At 31.6% G+C, this 19,120-nt stretch overlaps 1 protein-coding gene across 1 annotated transcript in view; it reads left to right on the top strand.

The window, feature by feature from the left end:
* Positions 1–19,120, top strand: part of LOC115875522 (ankyrin repeat domain-containing protein 33B-like) — a 185,134-nt gene that overhangs the window by 116,014 nt on the left and 50,000 nt on the right. The gene's annotated exons all lie outside the window — the stretch shown is intronic.

Here is a 19,120-nt window from a genome sequence, read left to right as displayed (position 1 = left end):
TGTATTTTGTGCAGCACTTAATTTTCTTCCCTTCTTCTAGCATTAGATCTTGTTAGTATTGATCTCGAGTCCCCATTTCTGATATTCTTCTATAAGCTTACGTGTCATATAATTTATGTCATCCTAATCTTGTGCTATGATCACCTGATCGTCCGCGAAGCAAAGTGTGTAGAGCATGTTATCCCCTATGGGTATATATACTGCATATAATATAAATATGCAATACCTGCATATTTCTACATTTTTGCTTCCAACCTTTGAGAACTTGTTCGAGATATATCTTGAACAGTGTTGGTGAAATACAGCACCCTTGTTTCAGACCTTTGGTTCCATTAAATCCTGTTGTTAACTTTTTGCCGACTTTTATTCTAGTTTTTGTTTGTTTATATAATGATTTTACTGCTTTTATTAGCTCTACATTTATATTGGTTTTTTCCATAGCTTCCCAAAGTCTCACAAGGGGAACGCTGTCGTATGCCTTCTGCAGGTCCACGAACACAAGATGTAGCTCTTGGTTTATATTGCTCTTTTTACTGATTACTTGAGTGACTGTAAATAAGTGGTCCACCGTCGATCTTCCGGCTCTAAATCCTGCTTGTTCTTCGACTTCTATTTCTTGGTATTCGTTTTCGATCCTATTTCGTGAGGATATTGTGCTATTATTCCTGTAGAATGAAGATTGATAATACCTCTTAATATTTCTTGCACGTTTTATAATCATTATGTTCTTTTCATACCACCTCTATACTATAGTAAATAAATAATTATTTACCTTTTATAAAATTTACTGCGTACAATACGCAAATGAAAATATATTTTCCACCTCAAAGTGTCTTAACCTCTGACATTTCTCTTTTTTCCTTTCGAGTCGCTTTCGGAGAAGTTTTGCAAGTGAATAGGAAAAGTTTTCCTTCTGCAATAGCGTTGATTCGTCGACAATATTCCCTTTCAAATCGATAATAGAAATCTAAGCGGTATAAAACGGAATGAATAGCGTATAATAAATCAATCAAAAATGACACGAATCAAGTATTTTATTCTACGTGCTTGATATATTCCGCATTTTATTGCGTCGTATAAAACAGCTTAGGTCGCACATTCAAACTGGATTTATTTTATGTCGTTCAAATAAGGGCTTTTGGAAGAAAATTTGTAGTTTTAAGTATTACAAATATTTATTAATATCAAGCTGGACCAGCTAACTTCGTACCGAATAACAGTGTGTTGAAGTAGGAGCTTTTGTGACAGATGTCTTGTTATCTTTTTTGTCTTTTTGACTGAATGATCTGAAATAATCGAGACCAATCGATTTGACAGTTATTATTTTTTCTCTTTAATTTTGTTTACATTTTGATTCAAGTTTTTTCTCTACATTTGGGTTGTCCAGAAGGATATGGTAATCGCAAAACAATTTCCGATGCACGTGATCAACTTTCAATGACAAGCGATGGCGACAGCGCTGCTGTCGCCACCAGATTGTGATGGATTTATGAGATGAATGTTAATTTAAAATTGACAAACAACATTTATATATATATATATATATATATATATATATATATATATATATATATATATATATATATATATATATATATCATTTTTTAAAGAGCTTTGCGTTTTATTTTTAATTTAAGTGATTAATTGATTTATTTGTTTTATAGCTTATTTTACTTGTTACAACGCCATTATGAAGATTATTATAAGCGTTATTATGGGTTATTTATTTATTGATGTACATCTTACAACGCCATAAGTGGTAATAACAAGAAAGAGGGTGCTATTAATGCACAAACCAATAATCACAGAATTTAACTTTGAAACTGGTATAATGTGCTTATCAATCAAACCACTAACTACAAAATTACTTTTCTCACTGCAGTCAAGGGTAATAAAGGACCTTTATAGTCTCGTTTTCTGTCACGTTCTCGTTCAAAATAGTTTTAAAAAAAAGCTCTTTGCTTCGACTGTTTAAATGCTCCGGCATATTTTCAACACACAAATTTCAAGAAATATAATACAAAAACTCGAAAATTTAGTTCTTAAAAGAACTGTTTGTGCTTAAAAGTGCAATTTAAAAAAAAAGACTATGAAAATAAGCAAATTATTGATCTATTGGCTTTAGCCGTCAATTCCAATCTATACTAATATAATAATATAAAACCCTTAAGTGACCGACTCACTGATTAATCACGGTCCTGCTCAAACCACTCAACGTAAGAAGCTCAATTTTGGCATACAGGTTGATTCTAGGGTGTAGAGGTTCGATAAGAAGGGATTTTTCGAAATTCCAGTTCCAAGGTGGTGAAACCACCCCTCAAATATTACATTGTGTCAAATTGAAACATTGTTGTCCTTGTCTAGGCGGCCATACTTGTCGTCAGGAGATGACAGGAATGACACTAATGACTGTTTCCAATTTTCCTATTTCACTGTCACCCCCTGATCCTGATTTTTGGAAAACGGATTGACTTTAGGGTGCAGAGAGGTTCGATAAGAGGGGATTTTTCGAAACTCGAATTCTAAGGGGGTGAAACCACCCCTTAAATATTAGAATATTTTTTATTTAAAAACCGGTGAGTTTTTCGGAAAAACTCTTAAACACGAATATTTTATTTTGTTGTTTTACATATTTTAAGATTTTTTAACAATTTATACAGGGTGTTTCATAAAATATTACCATTGAGTAATCACGATTCTGCTTAAACTGCTTGACGTTTAAAGCTGATTTTTGGCAAACGGATTGACTGTGAAGTGTAGAGGTTCGATAAGGAGGGGTTTCTCGAATCTCAAAATCCAATGGTGAAAACGCTCCTCAAATATTACAATATTTGTTATTTAAAAAACGGTTAGTCTTTCGGGAAAACGCTTGGACAGGCATAATTTATTTTGTTTTTTTACATATTTTGAAATTCTTTAAAAATATATTATAAAAATCATACAGGGTGTTCCAAAAAGTTGGGTAATTGATTAACCACGATTCTACTCAAACTGCTTGCTTTGCTTTATCATCACCATTACAAATGATTAATTCACGCTAGTCAGCTATAAATGTCTTTTGAGTTTGCAATGACCTGCTAGTAAGTCCAGTATAGTTTTAACAGTTCTTCAGTCTGCTTATCAAGTCTGTCGTAAATTTCGGCAAGTGTTTTACTATGAACTGGTTCGCCTGTTTCCGTCTCCGTTGAGTATAGTATAACTCGAGATGAAATGGCATTTCTACGCCTACTGAGACTTTTTTTTTGGTAAGACGATATTTACTCATTTTAAACTTTAGTTATGAATTGTAATAAATCGTTTAAAATAAAATGAATAATTGTATACACTCTAGTTTCTCAAAGTGTATAACTCTCGACTCGTAATTGTTCGTTCCGTATTATTTAACAGCAAAGTGTCGCTAAAATAACAAATAAATAGGTCAGGCCATTAGACTGTGTCTCAACTAAAATTAAATATGTGAGGTGAGTGACCAGAATACACCGCATTAATAGGTTACGTGCTAGTTGACCCATATAGGGCTCTTTGCAATTCGTTATTTTCTCTAGAAGTTAATTTAAAAAATACCAATTGATTTTATGTACTTTGAAAAAATATATATAATAAATAAATAATATACCGGGTACGTCTCAAAAGTAATTCACCTATATAACTCTTTTATTTTTTCAGATAAATAAACCAGATTTGGTACGTTAGTATATGACATAAATTAAGATTGACTTGCGTATTCAATTGTTTTCGATCACTTCCTTTTTCAGATGTCAACTTTTGACATTTTCGAATATGGGTTATTTGAAATTGTAACATGCGGTTCATAACGACAATTTGACTCGAAATATCAAGTGCGTGGTACCAAATTATTCGTAAAAAAATGTTTTTTTTTTCAAATGCTTATGAGTCACCCTTGTTCCATTTGAAACAATTGAGATATGATTAAAAATACGATTTGGGCATCTTTTAACCGGCCAGGACAAGACACTAAAAACATTAGACGATCAAATTCAATTTTTCCAAGGCTTTCTGATTAAAAATTAGTGTTTTTAACACAATCATGGCACTCTACAGTGTGGTCATTCTAGTGTGCAACATATGGGATTTTTTTTTATTTATTGTACTACCAAAATTCTAATATTGCCAAAAGTTGGTGCATGTTCGATAATCATATTAAAAGTTAAAAGTCAAATAGTATACAAGGTATCACAAAAAATATAAAAATTGCACAAGAGTAAAGTACCTTTATTTCAAAAAAATCAGCAAACTGTCATTAGGAAAAGTTGTTTAGAATTAAAAGTTATGCCTAAATACTAAAACACGGTCTCCTCAGTTAAATTATATTTTTTCCTCGAATAATATTTATTATGGCCTTAAAAACGTGATTTCCACAAGTACCTTCTTTTTGGAGATGAATCCACGTTCACAACAAATGGCGTTGTGTCTGCTTAAAATTGTAGGTGGTGGTCGGACGAATATCCAAATTTTGTTATTGAGAGTAAAAATCAATATTTAGAAAAAAACACACGTGTGGTGCGGTATCGTTAACGATAAACTAGTTGGGCCGTTTTTCTTTCGCCAAAATTTAACTGGTGTAACACATTTACAATTTTTGGAGAACGAATTATCAGAACTTTTAGACAATATGTGCTTGGAAGATCGTCAAAAATTATGGTTTGTTCATGATGGGTGTCCCGCTTATTCTGCTAGAATTGTTAATGGAATGGTTAAACGGAGAATTTGGAATGGCCTCCAGACTTGCGCCAGCTACTGGATCTCTCTACAAGTATCCAGCAGCTGGCGCCAGTGTCATTGGCACGCCAGCTCTCCACTGGCTACCAGTAAGACCAGTGGCGCCAGCTACTGGAATTCTATACACATATCAAATTTACTGGTACAAAAAAAAAATAGAATATTGCGCCACTGGCCTCACTGACACGCAAGTCCACTGGCGTTCCATTCTCTGGCGTGCCAGTGAAGCCAGTGGCGCGAGCTACTGGATCTCTCTACACGTATCCAGTAGCTCTCCACTGGCTTCCATTAAGACCAGTGGCCGCCAGGTACTGGAATTCTCTACATACAAAAGTTATAGTCCTTTCCAGTTGGCTTGGAAATGACGATCGATGGCATTTTCAATATAATTTTACATGAAATGACAGCGATCTTCATTTCACAGCTATCGTTGACGCCGTTTTTTTTTCGATTGTATGGTATTTCGTACTTAAGGAAATCTTTATATATATTTTAAATAAGTGGTATTAGCTTTTAACAAAACAAGGTTCTCAAAGTTTTTTTCAGTTAATGCGTGTCGATGAGGTGAATTTATAAATGTGGCATAAGAAAACATTCTCTCCACTAGAGCAGGGGAAGGTAATATACAATTGTATTTTAAAAACATTTTTTTAACACACTACCTATATTTGTGTAAAATATGAATGCCATTGGAAGGATCTTAAAGGTATTTAGCTCAAAAAACCTATCTCATTTTGCACATCTATTTGTTTTGGTAGCAGTTATAAATTCCTTTGTAGCGTTAATAATCGTATTTTTCACTTGACTTTCTTGAAGAATTAAGCTGGTATTTTTAAATGTAAGCACTGAAACTATCTTTTCTTAATAGTATTTAGACCGTCTGAGTCAGGAGAATATTTCACTTACTTTTCTCTAACGGATTTAAAATCTTTCGATATCATTTTGTTAGTATTTAAATCCTTTCTAAAAAATTTAAATCACTACGAAATGATTTAAATCTTTTCGAAAGTATTTAAATCTTTTTAAAATATTTGAATCATATTTTTAAGTTCAAAATTAAAGATGATTTCTATAAAGATTTAAATCTTTATAAAAAACGGTAGGTGTTAATACAAAACAAACAAGAACAAAACATTACATACCAAAAAAATATAAAAAGGAAGTATTTCTTACTTTCAAGCTTCAAGAAACTTCCCGCATTTATTATTATATTTATCAATATAACTTATGTACAAATACAAATTTATAATATTCCACAGGAATAAATAAAACAACATAAATAAAACAAACTATTTTATTAATACACTTACCAAATTTTACATCTTAAAAGTTGATTAATTAACTTTAATCTTAATTTTAAACCAGTACCTATCGACTTTATTTTCCTGCAGTACTAAAATCCATTATTTACCTATCGTGTGATGTCGATATTTTACAGCTACTCCAGTTTTTAGTATACGTTTAGTACGATCCTTGTACCATACGAGCTGCACTTATTTATGACGAGATGGTATACAAACTTTATTGATGGTAACTTTATTGGTGTATAAGACTTTCTGCCTGGGCAGCGAGTATTAATTATAAACTGTGCGCTGGGTCTAAAGTTAATTTTCGCTCGATTTTTCCTTCACTTGACTTCAAAAGACACAAAACACACGTTATAATACGAATCAAAAAGCATCATCTTCCAAAACGCAGGGCATTTGACATAAGTTGACACAGAATTATAACCTATAAATTGGCAAGACTTTGACAAGCCTCAAAAATCTAAAGACGACTTCATACGCATCGGCGTCCGTTTGTCGTTAAAATTGAAATATGATCTGTCATTTTTGAAATAAACCAATAAAACTGGTTAAAAACAACAAGAGATGACACACGACGGATTTATATTTAAACCCATCCATAGTTAACTTAAAAAATATTAGAAACTTTTTTTAGTAAAATAAATAGATTGGTATGGGACGTCATCTGCTTTTCTTCTGTCATCGACTGTCGAAATCTTACCTTAGAAAAAAACCAGAGTATATCAAGATTAATTTAATAAAGTCCTAATTTAATAAAGTATATTCTATTATTTAGTAATGTTCCTTCAACAGTTTTCCATAAAACAACCCTAATCAACTACAAAACGACCTTGTAATTCCAGCTATCCATAAAGACACAAAAAGGGATCATCTACGCATCGACCTCTTTACAACATTAAAGCATAATTGTTCCGCTGTTGACCCGGTTAATGTGTCCGATATCGATTCGCTGTCCAGCGTATCGACGCCGGTATGGGCCGCGTCTGCTGTGGACAGTCTGGAAATATTTTTTCGTGAAGGGATTATTATCTCCCGCAACCCTTGTCCGCCTCGTAAACGATATCAAATAAACTTTTCAATCCCGGTTTATGACCTATTTGGTAGAGTTGTTTCCGCAAATAGCTATTAAACTGTATCGATAATAAAACGAAGCAATCATTGAAATGTCTCTTTTTTTCTTCTTTTATCGTTATGAATCGTATTAAACAGGGTTGTTTGGTTTTAATGGAATATTTTGTTTTCGGTATTGAGTAAAAAGAAGTAATTTTTAGAAAATCACATTACCTACCGTAATACACTGCAAAAGTAATTTAAAGTCTGGACGTAGAGTTTTAATCATCTGCTGATGACACTGACATGGTTAGAGAAACGCGCGTCCAGTGCAAAAATAAAGTGTTTTGGTGTATTGTTGTGAATTAGCGTTTTATTTTACTTGGCGTAGGTTTTGCTAAAATTCTTATACAAAATTCAATATTTCATTAGACAAGTGATTGAATATACCGAGTGTACTTGATTGAATATACCGAGTGTAACAACAATAAATTACGAAAAATAGCAAGATATATAAATGAGAAACTTGCGATGTTTAAATATCGAATTAAAGAAGAAAAATTAAGTATGTGGACGGCAATGAAATTTAAGCAACATCGAAGATATTGTTCCAACATATTATTCATGTAAGTGATGCAAGTATTTACATATCAGAAACATTAGTTATAATCTGTCCAACGACAAAAATCTTGACAGTGATACATGTTTCTGTCATTTTATTTTCAAAGTAGTTTATTTTATTTCACATAGACTAAGTTGGTACAATTGGAACGCATAACACAGAAAATTAATATATTTAAAATTTGAATGCTTTGTTTGAGTGTCAAGTGATTACTGTCTAGTGAATTTTATACCTTAAAACTATCTTTGCAGTACTAAAAATTATTATTTTCCTATCGTGTGATGTTATTTTACAGATTCTCCAGTTTTTGGTACCATATACGTGATGGTATACAAATTATATTTGTGGCTACTACAATTCTCTGGCAAACTGTGTCTCTGCCAATGAATATATAATAACTGTAAACTATGGTCTGGGTAAACACTTAATTTTCCCTGGATTTTTCCTCCACTTAATTAAAAAAATCACAAATCACACGTAATAACACAGTCCAAAATGCAAAATATTTATCATTTCTATTGGACACAAAATTATAACCTATAATTTGGCAAGAGTTTGACAACGCTCAAAAATCTTAAGTCAAGTTCATACGCATCGGCGTCTGTTTGTCGTTCATCGTTCCGTCAAACCAATAATATTGAAATATGACCTACCATTTTTGAAATAAACCTGTAGAAGTGGTTAAAAACAACAAGAGACTACGCATGACGGACTTATATACAAATCAATCCATCGGTAACTTAAAAAATATTAGAAACTTTTTTTAGTGAAATAAATGGATTGGTAAAGATGTCACATCTGCTTTTTTTTCTTTCATCGTCTGTTGAAATCTTACCTGAGAAAAAAAATAGAGTTATATCTCAGGAGTTTAATTGTCGGATACGAGGATACTGATCTACAGGGTGGTCCGAATTATATTCAGGAAACTTTAGCAGCATATTATGCAGATAAAAATATATGTAAAAGAGTTCGTATAAATTTGTGTCCTAAAATGCTTAGTTTCGGAGATACAGGGTGTAGAATTTTCATTTTTATTTAGATAATACTAATATTGACAGATAAGTATTAAAGATTAGATTAATAACTTAATAATATAGTCTGCATTTACCCTTGGATGATTATTAGAGTCTATTAGCCATATGAACAAACAAATAATGGATTTTCTCTTTTATTTATATTATTTAGTCTGAATTATTATAGGTATATCTATCTCTACAAGTTTTATTTCATCATTTTAGTCAATTAAATTTCTGGAATATATCGATACGTACCACACAAGTGCGTATGCCGGTCTGTTCAGCTTTTTGGCGGTGGGCGGTAGGTAGATTAAATATTTAATTGGGACAAAAATCTAATTATGATTGCGTATACCTTTCGATAGATGTCTATCGCGAGTTAATTAAATTATGAGTATAGAGTAAATGATCAACAGTCCGTTGTTGGAACAGTTTTTTAATTTAATATGAATAAATGTTGTTTTCAGCATAAATATTTTATAATATAATGTGTATGTTATGATATTGTTAAGGTCCGATGTCCGGTTAATGTCGACATTACCCGGTTAATCTCGAGAATAACACACAACAAAACAACCAAAAACATAACCAAACAGAAACATTAACCTGTTAATATCGACATTAACCGGACATCGGACTTTAACCGTAAAATGTAAATTTTAAATGTATATTTAATATAATAATAAAATTATATAAGGATTCTTTTGCCACTTAACTGCTGATATAGAAATTTAATTCTACGCTGTGTTTATCATAGTGTGGATCAACCTGCTCTCACTACCGGTTTCGGAGCCCTACTCCATCATCAGGTGAGCTTGGGCAGGTCCACAAAATGTCAACCACAGCGCAGAGATAGTTAATTCCGACTTGTCGGAAAGTATCGGTGAGATATTAAGTCCCGAACGGGAGATAGCGGCCTGCGTGCAATGGTAGTACTTTCGTACCACCGAGGCGCAACTATCCGATACTATAGACGATACTTTCCGATAAGTCGGAATTAACTATCTCTGCGTTGTGGTTGTCATTTTGTGGATCTGCCCAAGCTCGATGATGGAGTAGGGTTCCGAAACCGGTAGTGAGAGCAAGTTGATCCACATTATGACAAACACAGCATAAAATTAAATTTCTATATCAGCAGTTAAGTGGCAAGAATCCTTATATAATTTTATTATATACCTATACTGCAAGAAATTTGTTTTCTATTTTAATATAATATGTATATTGTTCCCAAATTTGAGGTTGACAGGTATAACTGGGCTCTTGGAAACTCCAAAAAAAAACGAAAATTATCAAATTATAGCAAAGTTTCCTGAGTTTATGTCCAATAAAATGACGTTATGAACTTTAAAAATTCGAATACCCTGAAGAAAATTTAGAAAAAAACTGAATTTATTCTTCCTTTCGTTTATTTATAACACGTCTTAAAATAAACGCCATTTCATCATTGTCCTTTTCTTCTCTTTATAAGGTGATAATGTCAAATCTGATGTTTTGTTTCCGAGATAGCATCTTGAACTTTATTTTTTTACATACGGACCTTGATTTTTATGTAATTTTAGAAGTGAAACTCCTTTACGCGCGAAGGGAGTACAAATTCAACACGCGACACACGAGCTAGCGTCATGACACGCGTCACAGAAGTGGTAACGATCGAAAAAGTGATAAGTCAATGAGGAAGTTGAGATGGGTCTTTGAAGCGTCGTCGTAACTCGGGCCCTATGTGACCTAGGGGGTTGAAACTTGAAATGTAGATAGGGCTCGAAGAGTTAATTCTTTTAATTTCAGTAAGTTTAAGTTATTGAATAGACACAATAAATGACGTGCCTTTACATGAATTCTCGTAACTTTTCGTAGTGGAGAGACTGCGTTTCGAGCCTTGGCGTTTTTTATATTTTATGTTATTGGGATGGGATTTAACTTGTATAACGTATCTATTAGATGAATCAACTGACCGTTATCAAGTGTGACCTAATCTATCTATCTAGTCTCGTGATGATATTTATTATTTCTTAACACACCACCCCGATAAATTACCAGAGCTTTTAACCGACTCCATCTTACGTAAGAGATTTATTTTCGCCGGGAAAATAATCAATTGGCAAAACCGGATAGATATATGAACTAAATCAAACGAAATTGCTCGTAAAACCTGACTTTGAAAATAGATCATAAAACATTGATTTAGGGAAACAGTCGTTACGGTTTTTTCGATGGGTTTTCTTAACCTTAAATTTATTGTGACAGTTATATAAACAAGAAATGGTTTAGAATAACAATTTTTAAATTATACTTTTTTGATTTAATTAAGGTGTGAACAGTTTTATCCGAGTAAAATTTTATAGGTCTATTAATAACAGTATGTACGTATTACGTATTAACGTCAGCAGTTTACTAGTATACAGGGTAGCCGGATATTTTTTTGTTTCGTTTATTTTTTTTTGTAAAAAATGTGTGTTCCCATAAAAAAAGTCTCTTGGTAAAAATCGTGAACAGTAATGGTTCTCAAGATATTTCGAATGGAAATATAGTCAATACATGTCAAAATTGACAAAACTTATATGTTAACTGGAAAGTTGACATGTTTTTGCGGCAAAGATTCAACAGAAACGGTTTTATCAAATTGTTTTTCTAGAAAAATTCATGATTAGCTTAAAAAAGTAAAAAGTTCCCAAATTTATCATTTCGGAAAATAATTATCTAGTCTATTTTCTATTCCAAATATCTTAAAAACGGTTGCTCGTAGCAGACTCTTTCGAAGAGACATTTTTTACGCCAAAAAATGGGGAAATTTATATTTTCCTACACACTAGTTTTATACAGGTACGGACGAAAAGTTATTACTTTTTAAATCAGTTAAAAAAAATTTAGGTGGCGCCCCCTACGAGTAGGAGTCATGGATAACGAAATCAAATTTCTCATGTCAAAAAACAAACCTAACCTAAAAACAATTTTTATCCAAATCTCAATATTAGTTAAGAAAATATTTGGAAAAGACCGAAATAAAAATGAAACTTCTACACCCTGTATCTCCGAAACTAAGCAGTTTAGGACATAAGGTTATACGAATGTTTTACTTATTTTTATCTATAGAGTACGCTGTCGAAGTTTCCTGAATACAATTCGGACCACCCTGTATTGATATACAGGGTGTTTCCATAAACATGTACCAACTCTCATGGGGCGATTCTTCACGTAAAAATAAGATTTATTTTTCATATAATAAAGGTCTGAATCTGCATTATTTTGTAGCTACAGCCCAAGTAGCATTTGGACGTTATCTAACGTCGGGTATACGTCTAGTTCAATAAACACGACGTCGGGTACCAACGTCGGTTCGACCGCCTGACAACCCTTATTTGCACCTAAATGGGGAATACAGATTCGGGTCGCCTCGACCGCGACGTCGGTATCTGACCTAATAGGGAATGTAACTCTACAAATTACCAACGTCATATTACGTTGGATTTCAGTCACTTAAAATTCGTCGCTAAGCACTTACGTTACGTTTGGTTTCAAATTCGCTACCAAGAATACATAAAAACCTAACCAAACTATCTAATTACAAATGGATTCATAATCACTCCTCGAATATAAGTGCCTACCTACCTAATTTCTTTGTATAATTCTGAATCATTAATCCAGACATCAGTTTTGTCAACGGAAGTCACTTTTTTTTATATATCTGATTAAAATTAGTAGTGGGAATTATCGAATGAATACTATCGAAACATTCGATAGTTGCAATTCATTCGAATAATTCGATAGTTAGTAAAAAACATTCGTTGAAAACTATTCGAATAAAAATTATCGAATAGATGCGTCATCTGCCTTGAAATATTGTATTCTAGTAATTCGGCAGCAAAAACCATTCATTTATAAAATTCATTCATTTATGAAATTCATTTATTCGTCAGGATCGATTATAATAAAATATTAACTGAATTTTAGTTGTAGCCCGGCGACGTAGGTTTCTTTCCGAGAAACCCGACAGCGGTCGGTGGCAATGCTATGAAAGAAGCCAGCATCTTTGATTTTTTGCGGAGTCAGATATAGATAAGGACACATTATTTTTTTTATTGAGGTGCTAGTATTTACACAGAAAATACATTATGAAGGGCGCTGTTGCCATATTTTGGTATTAGTTGATATTAGCAAAGAATATTATTGATTGGCTTTAGTTAGTTAGGGTTAGTATGTCTATATATTCTGCATTTTTTTTATTAATATTCTGTTGTTACACTGCAATAATACTTGTTATTTTGGATGTAGGAAAATTATTTTTAATGTTTTTACGCAAAGACTGGTTTAAAAATAATAATAACAATAATAATTTGTTATACCTATTAACAACAAAATTTAAAATGATTTAATATAAATATTTTTTTAAGTAGTAGCAAAATATAAACAACAAATTAGATGTCAAAATTATTTATATTAGATCCTATTTAGAAATAATATAGTCTCTAAATTTTTTGTGTGTGGCAACGTTGGTTTATTAAATAATAATAATTACAGAACTAATTTGTTATATTAACAACAAATTTTAAAATCATGAAATATAAACATTTATTAATTTTCTAAGCATGCAGTGTAATGGAAGGAAAATATAAATAAAAAATTACAAATCAAAATTATTTATATTAGGTGCTTTATATTACTATTTAAAAATTATATTTACTTTTACTGGCATTTACTTTAAAAAATAAATGAAATATTTCTTCGCAAAAAACTACATGTAAGAAAATTAGCATAAACAAAATACAAACATCGTTAACTTTTTTTTTTAAATTGGCACGTGTAAAACTTTTATTTTAATTTTCTCACCCCATAGTTTGAGTTCGATAACCATTTACTTAACCACATTACTTAAATATGATTATTAAGTTCAACTAATTCATATTATTAAAACATCTAAAATACAAATATGTATTTTTAAAATTAATTGTAAGTTCATCTCGTCTCTCTTAAAATTGCTACTTCTCAAAATTTCCCATTAAAAAATAGACCATATACCATATAAAATTAAATAATTGAAAGATCGGACTACGGAAAACCACACAAATTTTCGGAAAAATTTTGACCACCTGCACATGCACACAATCGTCAATAAATAAAATTAAAAAATAACTACTATTTTAGTATTTTAACTATTTTAATAAACGCAAAAATAGCACAGAATTTATACGACGAAGTTATAAAAATTTGGAAGAACTAATAATGCACTGACGCATACAAAAATCAAACGAATACTAAATTTCATTTATCAAAAGCACTCGATAGCCGTTGCTCAACGATAACCATTTAGTCGCACGGCGAGGTTGTCACATATGCTTTAGTATACAAATGAATGAATGATTTTATTCGAATAAAACCATTCGATAGTTGAAATCATTCATTCATTACCCATTCGATAGTCTAATTCATTCGATAGTTCCCATCGCTAATTAAAATACTCCGGAAAACAACGAGCGCATACAAAATTAGGTCGAATTATAAATTAAAAATTTCTATAAAAAAGTAACTCGCAAATTATTTTTTTTTATTTTCTAGCTGGTTTCATCATAAAACAGTACGTTATCTCATCAAGGGATCAAGGAAGCCGAATTCGACAAAATATCAAGAGATAATTTTTAATTGGCATTAAACGGCCTACACAATTTTGGTATCAAAAGAAAAAAGTCAGTGGCGCACATGTTTTTTTTTTGAAAAAAATTCCAGTGATAACACCGACACTTTTTTAACATTATAATATGTAGCACTTATAGTAACTTTTACCCTCAAAATTTCGTTCGAATCACTAAAAATACTTGGAAGAAAATTATAATAACTATAAGAAAAATTATTAAGACTTTAACACCCTGTAGCTACGAAACAAAGCAGAATCGGACCTATTTTGATATGAAATATAGATCTTATTTTTATGCGAGGAATCTCCCCACGAGAGATGGCACATGTTTTTGTAACACCCTATATTTGTAACATTCTTGTGACCACACTATATTTTTAATAAATTATTGTAAAAATTTATGTTAACTAAGATACATACAATCAACGAAAATTTACAAAACTCATTTTAGAGAATATTATTTGACAACTTCGGTCCTTCGAATGTCATTTTTGACATAAAATTGAAGATTACCGACGGTAGCGTCTGCCGATTTTTTTCGAAATGTGAAACTGTTAAAAGAATAAAAATATATTTTATTGTTATATAGCTTTTATAAATACCTTCTTCGAGCAATTTTGAAGACAGAAAATACATCGAGCGAACATGGCAAGCGGTATTTTACGTCATTGTTTAAAAAGCGTCCTCTTGTTTCCGAAATGAACTTTTCCGAAAAGCTTTTTCTTCGAAGAGACGGAAAGTGCGCCATACAACATTATCAGACAGCTTAGACGGTGCTTTTAAGGCCGCCGTCGCAAAGATTATCATTATGACCTTGTTTCCCGCCGGCAGGGTATCTGGGATAAGTGCGCAAAGTGTTGATAAAGGTGAAATTTAAAGCTGTTAAGTTGAAAGTTGGCCGATATAAAGGGGCCTTTGTTTAAGGGATGGTTTACGGATATGACGCTGTGCGGAAAAATTCTGTGTCGGTCCTTGAAGGAGTCGTTTTCGCGAAGAAATCTTAGGTTATAACTGGACAGAAAGAGTAGAAAGAATAAAGATACCTAATATTACGAACGGCTTTAGTAGTTTTTAGCCTCGAAAAAGTAGGTATATTACTATCAATATTTGTTTTATCTCCTATTCAGGCTCTTAAATATGTAAGTACAACTATTTTTAGGGATTATTCTCGATAAAAGAAACATATTTTCTCTCTACTGTTTTTCTCATTTACCAAACCAAACCAATCCAAAATAATCGAGTTATTTTACTTTGAAGATTTCACAAAAATGGATCCTGTGGTCCTTAAAATTTTGTTTAAATTTTAAGAACCACTGGATCTTTTCTGGGGTTACTTTCTTGTAAATTAAATCTACTACCTATGTTGCCATATTATCTCGAAATTATGTTTTTTAACAGGTTGACTGGTCAACCAAAAGACCAGGATGCCGCGGCGAGCCTATACACCCACTGTGAAAAAATGCCATTATTTTGACCTTTTTTGTGTAAAAACATAGATTAACTGTTTTAAAAAGACATTTTAAAAGTTGTTTTGTACTTGGCGTCTGGGGCATTTTGTCTCGATTATGCCTATGGCAGTCAAAAACTAAAAACTAAAACAACATTCAAATTTTCGAATTGTTTTTGCGAAAAAAATCTCATAATCGTGTTTCCTGAATAATCAAAAAAGTCGAAATATACTACTTCTAAAAATATTTGCAATATTTCTGAAGTATAAAATAAATTTTCTTTGATTTTTTTTTAATTGAACACTGTATATTAGAAAGGAAAATTGAAAAATAAACATTTTTTGCATTTAGAGTATTTCGAAATGTTTAACGGTTTCGCAGATATTCGCGGTTTTGCATTTCATATGGCATTTTCCACAGTAAACCTTTATCAAAGCCACCTAATGATTTTTCTCTCGTATTTTACCGTTGAAAGAGCCACATGAAATAATATCGCAAGTATATACTGCGATATATGAAATTGATATATCAAGTATCTACGAAGAACTATTTGAAATACTTTAAATTCAAAAAATATTATTTTTTTAATTCCCCGTCTAATAAAAAAATAATATACGAAGTGTTCCATTAAAAAAAAGAAGAAAAGTTATTTTATATTTTAGAAAGTTTAGCGTAGAATTTTGAACACCCTGTATGATGTAAGATTACGATACTTATAGCAAAGTAAGTACAGACCATCTAAAGTAAAAACCTAATATAGTTTTGATTTCAGGACAGTTCTTTCAAAATTATTTTCAGCCTTTTTTAAAGTTTTTTTCAAAAACATATTTAAAATTAACTTAGAATTATGTAAAGTAAGCAAAAAGGAAGCCAAAAATGCAATAATATACAGGGCGTAATATTTAAAAAAATAATCCCGATACATTTACACCTTTTTGAGCTACCCTGTAAAGGTTAAATTATTTGCCTTATATCCATCGTAATACATATTTTAGGTTTGAACTTTGGACTTAAACAAAATTTCTAAGTTTTTTATGTTAGGAGCTACAGATGCCCGACGCACTTTTGCCGGACCCTGTATATTCATAGAAAACCAAAAATGAAATCGGGATTATTCGTTGTTTTTTAAAAATCTTCGGAACTATTCGGATTGTTTGAGGTGGCATTTTGATCAGCATCAAATTGCTCATCTTTGACTCTATTTAACCGACCTCGTACCTCTACTAGTTTCGAGATCTCAATGATGAGGCTTAAATTTGAGCTACCCTGTACAAATGCATTTCCGCATATAATGAACCGTTTTCCGGATTAGTTCATACTCGGAAATGAGACACTGGTAGTGTAGATTACAACATGCTAATTTCCAGACTTTTTAAATAAACCTACATCGTCAAAACCAGAATATAAACAGTAAAAATCTAAAACAGTGTATTCAATATTTACGAAAGTTTTATTTAATATTTAACTAAATAGTGGGTGGTAATTAAGCGATTTCTATTGGTTTATTAATTCTCTGGCATTTTCGACGACAGCTTTATTAGTTTGCTATACTTTTTTCCTGTGAACTTATTCACGCAAGCCGATTATTAATTATTCATCCTATTTTCATTGGTTCCATGTTCGAAAGGAGGGAATAGGGTTAGTAGAACAGAAAAAGTGTTTATTCCAAATCTCAATGTTATCGAGTGTTAAAGCTAGTTGGACACATATAATGAAGAAAGAACTACAGATAAACTAGTTAAAATTAGTGAATTATTAAAAAAGTAGGGTATAAGGCATTTTTATATTTAAATTATTAGTCAATTAAATATTTGCGAAAATAGTTGTAAAATGCCTCATTATTCCACAACTTACAATGTATTTAACTATTATAGTACTATTTAATGAAGCTCAATTCAACAAATACATCACAGAATGTCAACTTTCAATAGTTTTATTAAAAAATTATAAAATATGGTCAAACTACAAGTTTGAGGTAGACTCCGAGCTTGGAGAACAGTGCAGTCGTTATCGGAGAAATAGTTTCATAATTTTATTAATATTTTATTGTTTTTCTTCTTAATAAGAATGAATTTTATACAGATTATGTCTAATTTACGTGGACAAACGTTGAAAAAAAACAACATTGATTTGGTAATTTTGAAATTTTAATTAATGTTATTTAGGCAGAATCTAATTGCTTCGTTAGCTTTTCCTTTTGTTTGCATTTTTAATGCATTCGCCAATGTTTGGGTATTTTAAGACACTTCCTACTAGTGATTAGCACATACTACACCAAGACCAAGGCCTCCTTGTTCTTGATCTTGATGCAAGGTTCTTGCAAATCTTGCACCCTTTTAATCTATTTTTATTAGAGGTACATTCTTTTACAGAAAATCTTGAAATAAATAGTTTTTCTCGTAATTTAAAGCCAATGAAACTTTAAATAAAGAAATAATATTTAACTGATCATGAAATTTTTATTTTTCAATATTAAGTACCAGCACAGATCAATGCTGTGATATTTTGTATTATTAAAAATACCAAAGAAAAATCTAGTTAAGGAATCACTTGTTGAAGTTTCTGCTTGTAATAATGAATAATTTTGTGTATGTTTAGTTAATTGCGTGTTAACACTAGAACTGTTTTGTTCAAACGTGAATTTTCTTATTGATTTTGCTATATGATTGTCCAAAATTGAGTTGAAGTTTAAGTATTTTTATATACTTCTCTAAAAGATCTCTAAATTAAGGAGCGTTCTTAGAATGAAACACTCCTCTAAAAAGGGGAGAGTAAAAGAACCAAGAAACAGATTGGCGCATCTTCACCAAAGGGCAAGAGAGAATATCTCACCTGCTCCAGCAAGGAGAGAAAAAGCCAGGATGGAAAACCGTGCACTCAACCCAAACCACTGCTCAGAGAATGAATATCTGTTACCAGAGGAGGATGGGAAATACCCCGTCCCCTCTACAACAGGAAGACCTTACTGTATGATGAGTAATAACTCAAGAAAGAGGGACACAATAGATCTGACACTTCTTCCACTCATTCTACATTCTACTTCTAGAGTCTGAAAGCATAATATTAAAATAATTAAACTTTTTGATTCTTGTAACACTGCTTCCTTTAAAAGTTCATGCAAAAATTCAATCAATTTAATAAACATACTATTTGCTTAATATAAAACAATATCTTGGTACAAACAAGGAACATACAAACGTGGGGTACAAAGTGTGTACAAACAGTTAATAATATATGTATTTATATAGATGGTTTAAAAAATGTGAGCGCCATCTTAGTTGTCATGCTCTAGGGTGATTTTGACATACAGT

This window comes from Sitophilus oryzae, unplaced genomic scaffold (genome assembly GCF_002938485.1).
Source record: "Sitophilus oryzae breed Bouriz unplaced genomic scaffold, Soryzae_2.0 scaffold_1389_pilon_pilon, whole genome shotgun sequence".
Lineage (NCBI taxonomy): Eukaryota > Metazoa > Arthropoda > Insecta > Coleoptera > Curculionidae > Sitophilus > Sitophilus oryzae.
This window is presented reverse-complemented; position numbering and strand designations above follow the sequence as displayed.